This window comes from Eumetopias jubatus, unplaced genomic scaffold, assembly GCF_037043125.1.
Source record: "Eumetopias jubatus isolate StellerSeaLion01/CBP00866 unplaced genomic scaffold, mEumJub1_p1.0 scaffold_4, whole genome shotgun sequence".
NCBI classification, from domain to species: domain Eukaryota; kingdom Metazoa; phylum Chordata; class Mammalia; order Carnivora; family Otariidae; genus Eumetopias; species Eumetopias jubatus.
This window is the reverse complement of record NW_028274810.1, coordinates 83481478-83494532: the sequence shown is the minus strand read 5'-3', so window position 1 is coordinate 83494532 and position 13055 is coordinate 83481478. Positions and strand designations below refer to the sequence as shown.

Genomic DNA, 13055 nt, shown 5'->3' with positions numbered 1-13055 from the left:
AGAGCAACATAAGTATTCTACCCTATGGCTGTATGTGGTTTATTTAATAATTTTTCTATTGTTGGATATTTTTATTACTTCCAACCTAAATCTTTGGCCACAACTCTTACTGTTTTCTTTGGATAAATCCCTAAATAAGGTTACTGAGTTAGGGCTTTAAGGCCCTTGATACATTTTATCAAATTGTCTTTACAGAAAGTACTTATCTGTGCCCATTGGTGAATAAGAGTGCCTGTCTTGCAGAGTTTGGTCTCTTATGCACTGCTTACAGCAGAACAGTTCACAAAACAGACATATTGTGGTGCAGAAAAAGACAGGGCATTTGTTGCATGCCATCCAGAGAGGGAATGGAAGAAAACTATGCTGTAGTTTGGTCAGGAAATAGTGGTTCTCATATTGTGTAGTATTTTTCTAATTGTGTCCAGTTACTGGGTTTTTGTTTCATTTTGTTTTTTAAAAGCTTCAGCAGTCTTTTGTTGAGTGGTCTTTTAGTTCCAGCAAACGCAACCCTAGGAATACAAAAACTGTGATCATGTCCTTGCCCTCAGTGGGCATTCCCTACAAATTAAGCATTCCTTCATTTTATAGGGGAGGAAAAGGCCCATTGTACCATTGTAAGAATTAGCTAAGATTGTGAATAATAATTTACTGATCTGTATATTCTCTCCCTGGGTGATCACATCCCTCCTAAGACTTTAACTGCCTTGATGACTCTCACATCCCTAACTAGTATCCCACGGGTACCTCAAACTTTGGCTCAGAGTCCATCAGACCCAGGTTTGAGGCCCTCTGTGCTGTAAGCCACCTGTGTAACTTTGGGCCCTCCTTAATTTTCAAAGTAGGATTGTTGTGGTCTTTGATGATAGTGTTCCTTGTTAGGGCATGCCCAGCTCCCCAAGAGAGATAGAAAACACTGACAAGTAAGTGTTTAATTAATGTTGGCTGTCATGACTACGATTCTGTCTTCTTCAGCCTTCCTCCGTTCACACACACACACACACACACACACACACACACACACACACAGCCGATTGTCAGCAAGGCCTCTACACACACACACACACACACACACACACACACACACACACACACACACACACCACTATAAAAACAACACCAAAGCCCTTGTTTCTAACCTTCTATCTTGTACTACTTGTTTTAATGACAACAATAACCTGCCAGAAGGAAACCAGCATGTCATTTATTTTCCTCTCCTTTCCATCCCACATCTAGTCAGTCACTGAAGTCTTGTTAGTGGCACCTTCTAAGTATTCTTTTTTTCTCCTTCTTCCCACTCCTTCTACTGTGTATTGCACTCCCTCCTGTCTCTGACTCACAGACCATTGAACTAGACCTGGGACATTTTATTTGCCTTTTCCCTCTTAGTTCCAAGTTCCCAGGAGTTGGGTCTAGGCATCTGATTTTTTTTAAAAATTTTATTTATTTATTTGAGAGAGAGAGAGCACAAGCAGGGGGAGGGGCAGAGAGAGAAGCAGGCTCCCCGCTGAGCAGGGAGCCCGATGCGGGACTCAATCCCAGGACCCTGGGATCATGACCTGACCCGAAGGCAGATGCTTAACCGACTGAGCCACCCAGGCAACCCATGATTTTTTTTTTTAAGCATCTCCTTTATCTCACTGCTTGATTCTCTTCATTATTATGATTTTTTTTTTGCCCTCTACTTTAACTCTGAATGTTGGGCTGCTCCAAGGCTGTCTTGTTATTCCCTTCTGTTCTCTAACTACCTCCTCTCTAGGTAATCTCATCCTGTTCTATGGTTTGGAATGCTACTTACATGCTAATAATCCCCAGATTAAGTATTTGTATCTTTATTTTTATCCAAATCTGTAATTCTATCCTTGACTTTTTCTTTGGCACTTCAAATTTAGAAATCCAACTGCCTACCTGACATCTTCATCTAATTGTCAAGTTTGCATCAAGCTGAACACACCCCAAAACTCTCTAATGTTTCTATCCAAAGCCGCTCCTTCCACATTTTGCCCTATCTCAGTGAATAGATCACCATTCACTGAGTTGCTCAAGCCAAAATCTATAGGCTTTGGGTTTGGTGTTACTGTTGTTTTCTTTAAACTGTGGTAAAATATCCACAATTAAATTTTACCATCTTAACCACTTAAAAATTTTTAAAAAAATTTTTTATTGTTATGTTAATCACCATACATTACATCATTAGTTTTTGATTTAACCACTTAAAAATATTTTCTTTTATTTATTTAAATAATCTCTACATGCAATGTGGGGCTCAAACTCATGGCCCCAAGATCAAGAGTCATGTACTCTTCCAACTGAGCCAGCCAGGTGCCCACCATCTTAAGCATTCTTTTTTTAAAGATTTTTTTTTATTTGAGAGAGAAAGAGAGCACACGCACATGTGTATGTGTGGGAGGGGCAGAGGGAGTAAATCTGAAGCCGACTCCCCACTGAGCAAGGAGCTGGATACAGGGGTTCGATCTCACCACCCTGCGATCATGACCTGAGCCGAAATCAAGAGTCAGTGCTTAACCAACTGAACTACCTAGGCACCCACCATCTTAACCTTTTTTAAAAAAGATTTATTTATTTTAAAGAGAGAGAGAGAGAGAGCATGAGTAGGAGGGGCAGAGGGAGAGAGAATCCCAAGTAGACTCCTCGCTGAGCACAGAGCCCCACATGGGGCTTATTCTCACGACTTTGAGATCACGACCTGAACTGAAACCAAGAGTTGGTGCTCAACTGACTGTATCCCCCAGACTCCCCTTAACCATTTTTAAGTGTGCAGTTCTTTGGCATTAAGTAAATTCAGATTGTGTGCAATCATCACCACCATCCATCTCCACAACTCTTCATTTTGCAAAACAGACTCTGTCCCCATTAAACACTAACTCCTCATTCTCCCTCCCTGGCACCTGGGAAGCACCATTCTACCATCAACTGAGAAAAGAAGGTGAAACTGAAAAAGAACAAAGGCCTTTATTTGGGGTCTCAGAATTGCAATTGGGGGATCACAGATTTTTCTCACTCATTTAGGGAAAGCCAAGCGTTTTTCTGAGAGAGAAGGAAAGGGGTAATTACATGATTTAGATGAAGAAGAAAAGAACAGACCCTGCTAGTTTGGTGCTGACTGGCTGAGCCACTTCTGATGCCTATCTTCTTGATTATTTTATCATTGCTATCAAGTGAAACTGCCACTGGTATGTAATAATTACCTTCACTGTCCTCATATGATCCAAATACCAGTTGCTCTATTGGAATGTTATGAGCGGCTGCTTGTACAACAATTGCAGCTTCTGTCCCAGTTCAAGAGCCCATCAGTTTGGAAAGGAAAATGGAGCTTCAAAATGGAGTCTCTTATATCCAGAAATTTTAGACAGTTCCACATGACTTTCTATTTCTATGATTCAGATTACCTAGGTATCTCCTATAAGTGGAATAACACAGTGTTTGTTTTCTTTTTTAAAAAAAATATTTGTCAGAGAGAGAGAGAGAGCACAGCAGGGAGGTAGCAGGCAGAGGGGGAAGCTGGCTCCCTGTTCAGCAAGGAGCCTGATGTGGGACTCGATACCAGGACCCTGGGACCATGACCTGAGCCAAACGCAGATGCTTAACCGACTGAGCCACACAGGCACCCCAATATTTGTCTTTTTATGACTGGCCTATTTGACTTAGTAAACTATCCTGAGGGGTCATCCACGTTATAGCATATAGTCATTTTCCTTCCTTTTTAAGACTGAATATTTCGTTATGTGTACACACTACATTTTGCTTATCCATTCATTTGTTGTTGGCCCTTGGGTTGCTTCCACCTTTTGGCTATTGTGAATAATGCTGCTATGAACATAGTTGTACAAATATTTCTTCAAGACCTGCTTTCAGTTCCTTTGGGTATATACCCAGAATTGGAGTTGCAGGATTATGTGGTAATTCTGTTATGATTTTTTTTTTTTTTTTGAGGAACTGTTGTACCGTGTTTCACAGTGACATCATTTCACATTCCTACCAGTAGCACACAGGGTTCCATTAGGGTGTAGTGTTTGCTAATTGTCATTTAGGTAAAAGTAGGTAATGATGTTGTTCAGTTCTTCTATGTCTTTTCTAATTTTTAAAAAAATTTCCAAGAGAGGGTTGTTAAGATATCCAGTCAGACCACATATTTTCCTATTTAAAATCCTTCAGTGATTTTCCACTGTACTTAAAATAAAATCCAAACTGCCTCCTCTGAGAACAAACTGTCTAACCCCACCAGCTACTGCTTTTAGCAGGCAGTACTTTATATATAGCCAAAGCATTGTTTTGGGTTTTTTTATATGTTTATTTTTATAGTTACCTTCACTTAAAGCATGGGATGCAGGCTTTCTATTTCTAATTGTTATAAAGTTTCCCTTTTAAGTAAAACTTTTTTGTTGTTTTTTTAAAGTAAAACTTCTTAAAGTAAAAAGAAATCAAATTTTAAGAAAAATTTTGAGGGGCGCCTGGGTGGCTCAGTCAGTTAAGTGTCTGACTCTTGATTTCGACTCAGGTCATGATCTCAGGGTTGTGGTACTGAGCCCTGTGTCTGACTCCTCACTCAATGGAGAGTCTGCTCGAGATTCTCTCTCTCCCTCTCCCTCTGCCCCTCCCCCCCACCGTGTGTGGTCTTTCTCACTCAAAATAAATACATAAATCTTTTTTTAAAAGATTTTATTTATTTATTTAATTGACAGAGAGAGAGAGTGACAGTGAGAGCAGGAACACAAGCGGGGGAGGGGGAGAGGAGAAGCAGGCTTCCTGCTGAGCAGGGACCCTGATGCGGAGCTTGATCCCAGTACTCTGGGATCATGACCAGAACTGAAGGCAGTAGCTTAACCAACTGAGCCCCCCAGGTGCCCCCATAAATCTTTTTTTTTTTTTAAAGAAAAATTTTAAGTAAAAAATTAGTTTGTAAACACATGGAGTAAAAATTGTGGCCATATTATAGGAATGGCACTTGGAAAACACTGATTTAGAGCAGTGGGGATATTATTTTAGTTTGGTACTATTCTATGAACCAAAGAAATAAAAATTTATAAAAGCCCCTATCTACTTCAGGCACTGCCTTCCAGAGGCCTTTGTAAACCTTCAGCATTGCCAGATTTAGCCCAGCTCCCACACAGAGGCAACCCCAGAGGATTGCTTATTTTTGAACACAGGGCTTGAACATACCTTTATTTTTCATGCTAGTGGTTCTAGAGCCTTCTTCATAGAGGTCTGAGGACTGATTTAAAGAGGGAAAAGGGAAGTTTCCACTATTTATAACCTCATTATTGAAATGTACAACAAAAGAGAGGCAGCCCATAACCTCACTATTTTACCAAGTCTGTACCGTTGGGGCATGTTTTTTCTACCGGCTGTTTTCAGATGCACATTTTACCTAGATACAAAAAAAATGTATGTACTGTTTTGTTTTCTGCTTTTTTTACTTTGTCATGAGCATCTTTCCATGTTTGCCATACAGTCGTGTAGTTCTCATTTGCAGTGCTCTGTAGTATGTCAGGTGGATGTGGAAGGATTTGGGGAGACAGTAGAGAGTGGCACTTCTGAACCTGGGCTGTCAGACACATTGCCTGGGTTCTCAGCTCAGCCACCTCCTTGCTGTGGAACTTAGTCTAATTACTAACTTCTCTGAATCTGTTTCCCTATTGGTAAAATGGGAATAATAAGCATCTACTTCATAAGGTTGTTAGGATGAAGTGATGCATATAAAACTCTGAGCACTGCGGTGGCACACAGCACATCCCAGTGCATGTCAGCTACAAGTAGCTGATGCTTTAAGAACAGAGGTTTTGTGGTCAGAGACTGGGTTTATTTATTTATTTATTTTAAAGATTTTATTTATTTGAGAGAGAGAGAGAACGAGAGAGAGAGCACATGAGAGGGGGGAGGGTCAAGGGAGAAGCAGACTCCCTGCCGAGCAGGGAGCCTGATGCGGGACTCAATCCAGGAACTCCAGGATCATGACCTGAGCCGAAGGCAGTCGCTTAACCAACTGAGCCACCCAGGCGCCCAGAGACTGGGTTTAAGTAGACACTAGGTTCAAGGAGTTTGTTATATATTCTAGATATCAATCCCTGATTAGATATGTGACTTCTTGGGCACCTGGGTGGCTCAGTTGTTAAGCGTCTGCCTTCGGCTCAGGTCATGATCCCAGGATCCTGGGATCGAGCCCCGCGTCGGGCTCCCTGCTCAGTGGGAAGCCTGCTTCTCCCTCTCCCACTCCCCCTGCTTGTGTTCCTGCTGTCACTATCTCTCTCTGTCAAATAAATAAATAAAATCTTTAAAAAAAAAATATGTGACTTCTTGCAAATATTTTCTTCCATTCTGTGAATTGCCTTACTCTTTTGATAGTGTCCTGTTCCAGATTTACATTTTTTAAAAACACACCTAAAACTTACCATGCTAGCCACTTTTTTTTTTTAAGATTTTATTTATTTACTTGAGAGAGAGAGAATGAGAGAGAGAGCACATGAGAGGGGGCAAGGTCAGAGGGAGAAGCAGACTCCCTGCCGAGCAGGGAGCCCGACGCAGGACTCGATCCAGGGACTCCAGGATCATGACCTGAGCCGAAGGCAGTCGCCCAACCAACTGAGCCACCGAGGCACCCCATGCTAGCCACTTTTAAGTGACTTTTCATGGTAGGGTTAAGTACATTCTTGTGATCGTGTGTTTTGATGCACAAAAATTTTAATCTTGTTGAAGTCCAACTTACCTATTTTTTCCTTTTGTTTCCCGTGCTTTTGGTGTCATACTCAAGAAACCATTGTCAAATCCAGTGTCATGAAGCTTTCCCCCTCTGTTTTCTTCTAAGAGTTTTATAGTTTTAACTCATACACTTAGGTCTTTGATCCATTTTGAGGGGTTTTTTGGTGTATGGTGTGGCTCCAAATTCATTTTTTTTTTGCATGTGGATCTTCAGCTTTCCCAGCACCAGATTTTCAAAAGAACTGTCCTTTCCCTACTGACTGGTCTTGGCATCATTGTTGAAAATCATTTAACCATATTTGTGAGGTTTTAGTTCTGGCTGTCTATTCTATTCCATTGGTCTGTACATCTGTCTTTATGCTTGTGCCACACTATTTTGATTACTCTAACTTTGTAGTAAGTTTTGGAATCAGGAAAGGTCAGTCCCCTAACTTTGTTCTTCCTTTTCAAGATTATTTTGACTATTTGTGGCCCCTTGAGATTCCAAATGAATTTTAGGATGGATTTTTTTTATTTTTACAAAAAATGTTATTGGGATTTTGATAGGGTTGCATCAGATCTGTAGATTGCTTTGTGTGGTATTGGCATTTAAACCATATTAAGTCTCCCAATCCATGAACATGGGTATTTTCCCATTTATTTGTGTTATTCTTAATTTCTTCCAGCAGCGTTTTGCAGTGTTCAGTGCACGAGTCTTTTTACCTCCTTGGTTAAGTTTATTCTTTTTGGGGGGCGCCTGGGTGGCTCAGTTGTTAAGCGTCTGCCTTCGGCTCAGGTCATGATCCCAGGGTCCTGGGATCGAGCCCCGCATCGGGCTCCCTGCTCCATGGGAAGCCTGCTTCTCCCTCTCACACTCCCCTTGCTTATGTTCCCTCTCTCGCTGTCTCTCTCTGTCAAATAAATAAATAAAATCTTTTTAAAAAAAAAGTTTTCTTTTTGATGCTCTTGTGCTATTGTCAGTGGAATCGTTCTCTTTATTTCCTTTTTGGATTGCTCATTGTTAGTGTATAGAAATGCAACTGATTTGGGGGTGTTGATTTTGTATCCTGCAACTTTGCTGAATTCACTTAGCAGTTCTAACAGTTGTTTGATGGAGTCTTTAAGATTTTCTGCATTTAAGATCATGTCTGCAAACAGGTCATTTGACTTTTTTAACAACTTAATTTTTTTAAAGATTTATTTATTTATTTGAGAGAACAAGAATGAGAGAGAGAGAGAGAGAGAGAGAGAGAGTACATGAGAGGGGGGCGGGTCAGAGGGAGAAGCAGACTCCCTGCTGAGCAGGGAGCCCGATGCGGGACTCGATTCCAGGACTCCAGGATCATGACCTGAGCCGAAGGCAGTCGCTTAACCAACTGAGCCACCCAGGCGTCCCAGTAATTTGACTTTTTAATAGAGCTAGATATTTAACAGCTATTCTATTTGTATGTTCCAAGGATTGTTCTTTCTCTTAACCTTTTAGTGAGTAAACGATATTTGTCAGATTCCTAAAGCAGTTCTGTGTATATTTCACTTCTGTGGGTCTTTGGTTAAGTTGGTTTACACTGCTTAATACATATGGTGCAATTAGTTATTGCTTTGTTTCTAAAGCTGCTTTAAAATATGTATTTCAGGGGTGCCTGGGTGGCTCAGTCGTTAAGCGTCTGCCTTCAGCTCAGGTCATGATCCCGGGGTCTTGGGATCGAGCCCCGCGTTGGGCTCCCTGCTCAGCAGGAGGCCTGCTTCTCCCACTCCCCCTGCTTGTGTTCCTTCACTCACTCTCTCTCTCTCAAAAAATAAATAAAATCTTAAAAAAAAGTAATATGTATTTCATTTCACCAAAATAATTATTAAGGATCTGCTAGGTATGAGGCTCTTTATTAGCTGCTTAGTCAACCTGTTATCCTACCGTACCCCATCGCTCTTCACTTAGTAGAGGAATGGTCTGATGAACCATGGCAGTAATAATCATCATACCTTATTATTTTCTAAAGTACCTTTGTGTATTTGAACTTCTAACTCATGAATTGTCTTTGATTAAAAAGTGCTCTAGGGATTTGAAATGTTTAAAACTTCCCCCTTGATCCCCTCCGCCCCTCGTTTCTACCAAGATCTCATCTAGCATCATTGTCTTTTCACCTCATTGTTAATCCCTTCATGATCTTTGATGCCTTGTATTTGTTTAGTGCTGATGGTTTATAAAATATCTTCATGTTTTTTATTTTGTTTTATCCTTATACACTTCTATTAAGTAACCAGGGTAGGTGTTAATTGTTCCATTTTACATATTAGGAAAATGGAGAGGAAGAGAAATTATCTCACCTGAAGCTACCACACAACTACCAGAGATAGAGTTAAAATAAGAACCCAGGCCTTCAGATTGCTAACCCTGTGTTCTTTTATATACTGCACTTCAACCATTAATTCATAGTGCTTCAATTATTTACTCAACAAATATGTATTGAGTACTTCATACATGTCTATTGTGCATTGTTAGGTGCTTGACTTAACAGGAGTCATAAGGTCAGTTTTGCTCTGTTGCCAGCTAGCCTTAGTGAGCATTTGATGTTATCTGTTGATCTATTTCTTTTTTTTTTTTCCCTATGGATCCATTTCTGTTCACAACCATGAATCAAGATTCTAGGCCTCCTCTCTGTTTCCTTTTACCCTCTAAATCTTTTTTTTTTTTTCTTTTTATTTCCTTAAGTAATCTCTAAGACCAATGTCAGGCTCAAACTCATGACTCTGAGATCAAAAGTTGCATGCTCTTCTGACTGAGCCAGACAGGTGCCCCCTACCTTCTAAATCTTTGATTCCAATAGGAGATTGAGTTTCCTTAACAGTGGAAACTTCTACTGGAAATGGATGTTTTGGGGTATGTGAGAGTGGCAGATTCAGATACCTGTTCCAGCACTAGTTGGCTCTGGGAACGACATGTGGAACTGAGTAGGTTCATCTGAAGGGAAATGCCTTTAGCAGTCCATGTTGCTGAATAAATTCGTGGGTAGCAGGAATGCCTAGTGTGTGTAAGGCCTATATGATAGATAAGTCACATGAATTAAAGCTTATACACAACACCTACACTCAAGCAACTAATAGCATAAGGAGAAAGATGAGCACCCAAGGTATTTCTGGGGGCAAAGGACAGACACCCACTCCAAGGGGGTTATTGGATCACATAGAAATCCAGCAACAGGAAATGAAGTATGGTTGGGCCGCTCAGAACTGGAACCAGAAAGTCAGAAATGGGCTATTGGGTTCTCATCTCTGCTTCTTTACTAGACTGTTTGATTGTCCCACTTTTTTTTTGCAGTCTGGTGAGGAGAATGTGTAATGTAAAGGAGAAGGTGCTATGCATGTTGGGAAACCAGGAAATGACCCAAGATAAAGGATGTCACCTGTTCCACATAATGCCTGGCACATAATAGGCATGCGCCAGCTACCTTTGAATCGACAGCAGCCATAAGCTCTGCTATCTGTAGCTCCTTAGGTTCCTTCACTCAGTGAGACCTGCCCTCAGTTGGGAGAGTAACAGAGACTGACTCCTGTTGCTGCAGGAAGGTAATAATGAAGGGAACAGGGGAAGGAGCATGGGATCCTTGTAGCCCTGAGGCCCCTATCTCTTTTTATCAAACATACACGTAGTGAATGCACGTGTTGTCCAGCTACCAAACATGCATTGGTTTGGTCCTGTATACCCACTCAGTGCCATGACAGTTTTTGTCCAAGTGTCTGAAAATTGTAAGTCATTTTTGTTAGGCATAATTAGAACAAGAGGAAACTATGTGTTGAAAATGGAAATTGGATATGAAGTGGTTAGCAAAATAGGAATAGAGGTTTTTGTAGTGAAGCCCTGGGTAATCTTTCCATGAATCTGTGGTCTGTATTTTGCTGGCTTCTTTCTTTCACTTATCATCTGCCATCATGGATCTTTCTGAATCAGTGCTATGTTATGAGAAAGCATGTGCGTTGAGGATCAGGCTGCCTACTAATTATAGTGAAATTTAGCTATACTTGATCCAGAATATAATTTTCTTCTTCTGATGTGGCTCCTGTATTTACTCTCTGCTATACTATGTATAGAAGAACAGATCTAGGAATGTCATCCCTTGGCTGCAGTGCTGGCTTTGTCCTCCTGTCCAGAGAACTTCTTCAGGTGCCTGTCCGAGAGAGAGAGGTTGCCAGTCCTGGGCCCGTTGGACAACAGAGTTGTCCAGGGTAGTCTGCTCAAAAGCCTTGCATGATTCCCCTTCTATGGAAAAAAGTCTGAGTTCCTTGAAGATTCTTCACAATCCCAGCATCTTCTCTGACCAGTTCCTTCCCACACACTACTGTTCTTTAACCTCACTTGTCACATTAGAGTGAAAGTGCCATGAAGATAGGGACTCTACCTGTTTTGTTCACTACTGTACCTGCAGTGACTAGACTTCCCTTCTTCCATCAGCACTACCACCACCATTCCACCGGCTGAGACCATATTCATGCTTCAGAAGCATAACACCTTACGTATCTTTCATGAAGCCAGCCTCAGATTCCTCAGACATGATGGATTTTTCCCTTGTGTGTTACTGGCATGGTTTTTGTACTTCTCTTACATTACTGCCATGGACTCCCTAGTATCTTAGTTAGTTTTTATCTTTGATTAGATAATTTGTTTCTTGAAGGCTCATTATCCCTGATTTCTGACCTCACTCAACTATTTTAAGAGAGATTAATAGATATTCCTGGCTCTTAAGAGGTACTCAATAAAGATTTGTTGAATGAATGTACCATAAAGTTACAAGGAGTCATTCTTTCCCTGGTTTGATGAGGTTGGCTCAGGTTTGGAGGAAAGGTGCCAGGCTCCACTACTCAGTGGCGTAGTAGATACTCTGAATTCTATTAAAAATTGGTGTGTTCTCCTTATCTCCTAAGCAACACTGTATGCAACTATGGCTCTCTCAAGTGCTTTGTAGGTAGTAAAATTAAATACGTATTTGTGAGTTGATTGATAAACCTTTTTCTTCTGATCTTACCCTTTCCAAGCTATGGTAAACTAACTGGTGCATTATAGGTAAATTCTATCCAGGCATTACACTCTATCTTATTTCCTGAAAGTTTACCCCAGTGAACATTTCAGTTTGAGAATCAGTCATTTCTCAAGAGTAATTCTTAAGAATAAATAAGGAATAAATGCTTGCTTGATTGATTTTGGGCCAAAATCAGTGCCTTTTGGTTGGGAGGTGCTAAGTTAGGTGCTGCCTGTAATGCAGACAGGGCTAAAAAGAACATCCACTTTGGGACCCAGCTTGAGTCAGATCCAGGTTCTACCACGTGGGCAAGTCACTTCGTCTCAGTCAGCCTCTCTGAACTTATCATTTTCTTTCCTGAAAATACAGGGATAATTATGCCCACTGAATAGATTTGTTGTGAAGGGTAGACGAGGTATGTGTGCGAAGTGCCCAGCTCAGCATCTGGAGAATTAGGTACTTGGTAAATGTTAGCTGCTGTTACTCCCTTTTTCAGTTTTTGTTTTTGTTTTTCTCATGCTGGGCTGCTGCTGATGTGGTGCTCTCACCGGACATGGGCTTTTCCTGGAGAGCAGTCCTGAGCTGTGGCTTCTTTCCCATGCCCCTCCTGGCACATCTGCCAGCGGCTCACGCCCAGGGTCATTTTTTTACCCTTTATCTTCTGTTCTACTTCCCCCTTGAATGAAGTCAGGGGTCCAGAAGCTAGTGTCACCTCTGGTACTCCATCTTCTCACCTCCCCCCCCCCAGCGCCCCACAACTCTCAACCGCTGAAGCAATCGATGCGACCTGCTGGAGGACTAGATTTTCTTTGTTCAGAGATTGAGGTCTAGAAGGCCATCCCCCTGCCCCCTCCTTATTCTAGCTGGAGTCCACGTTATAGCCTATGACTTCTTTTCCTCTTTCCTCCTCTTGAGTCTGCGTCTTTGAGAGGGAGGAAAGTGAAATAATGCCAGACTCTGAGTTAGAAAGCACACTGTTCTTGTCACCTGAGCCTTGGTCACCTCACTTTACTTCTCTGAGTTGTAGTTTCCTTATCTGTAGAATGGGAATAATATTTCCTGAATTTTGGCCTTACCAGATTATTATTATAAGATAAAGAAAGCAGAAAGCTTGATAAACTAAAGTGCTATTTGGACATCAAAAGGTATTCCTACTCTCCTTCCTCATTTATTTATCCAGGCCAGGCCAGGCTTGGAAGGGAGGGGTGCCAGACTCCACGTGCGCTTCCTCACTTTCCCAGGACCCTGCCCTACCTCAGGGGCAGAACCTGGTGAGGCTCCCCAGCCCTTATATCCTGTGATGGGCTTCCATGATCTTGTCATCCAGAAGGTGCAGCACCATAAGCCAAACCA

General features: G+C 41.5%; 1 protein-coding gene across 1 annotated transcript in view; it reads left to right on the top strand.

The window, feature by feature from the left end:
• Positions 1-13055, top strand: part of ZCCHC17 (zinc finger CCHC-type containing 17) — a 56775-nt gene that overhangs the window by 41430 nt on the left and 2290 nt on the right. The gene's annotated exons all lie outside the window — the stretch shown is intronic.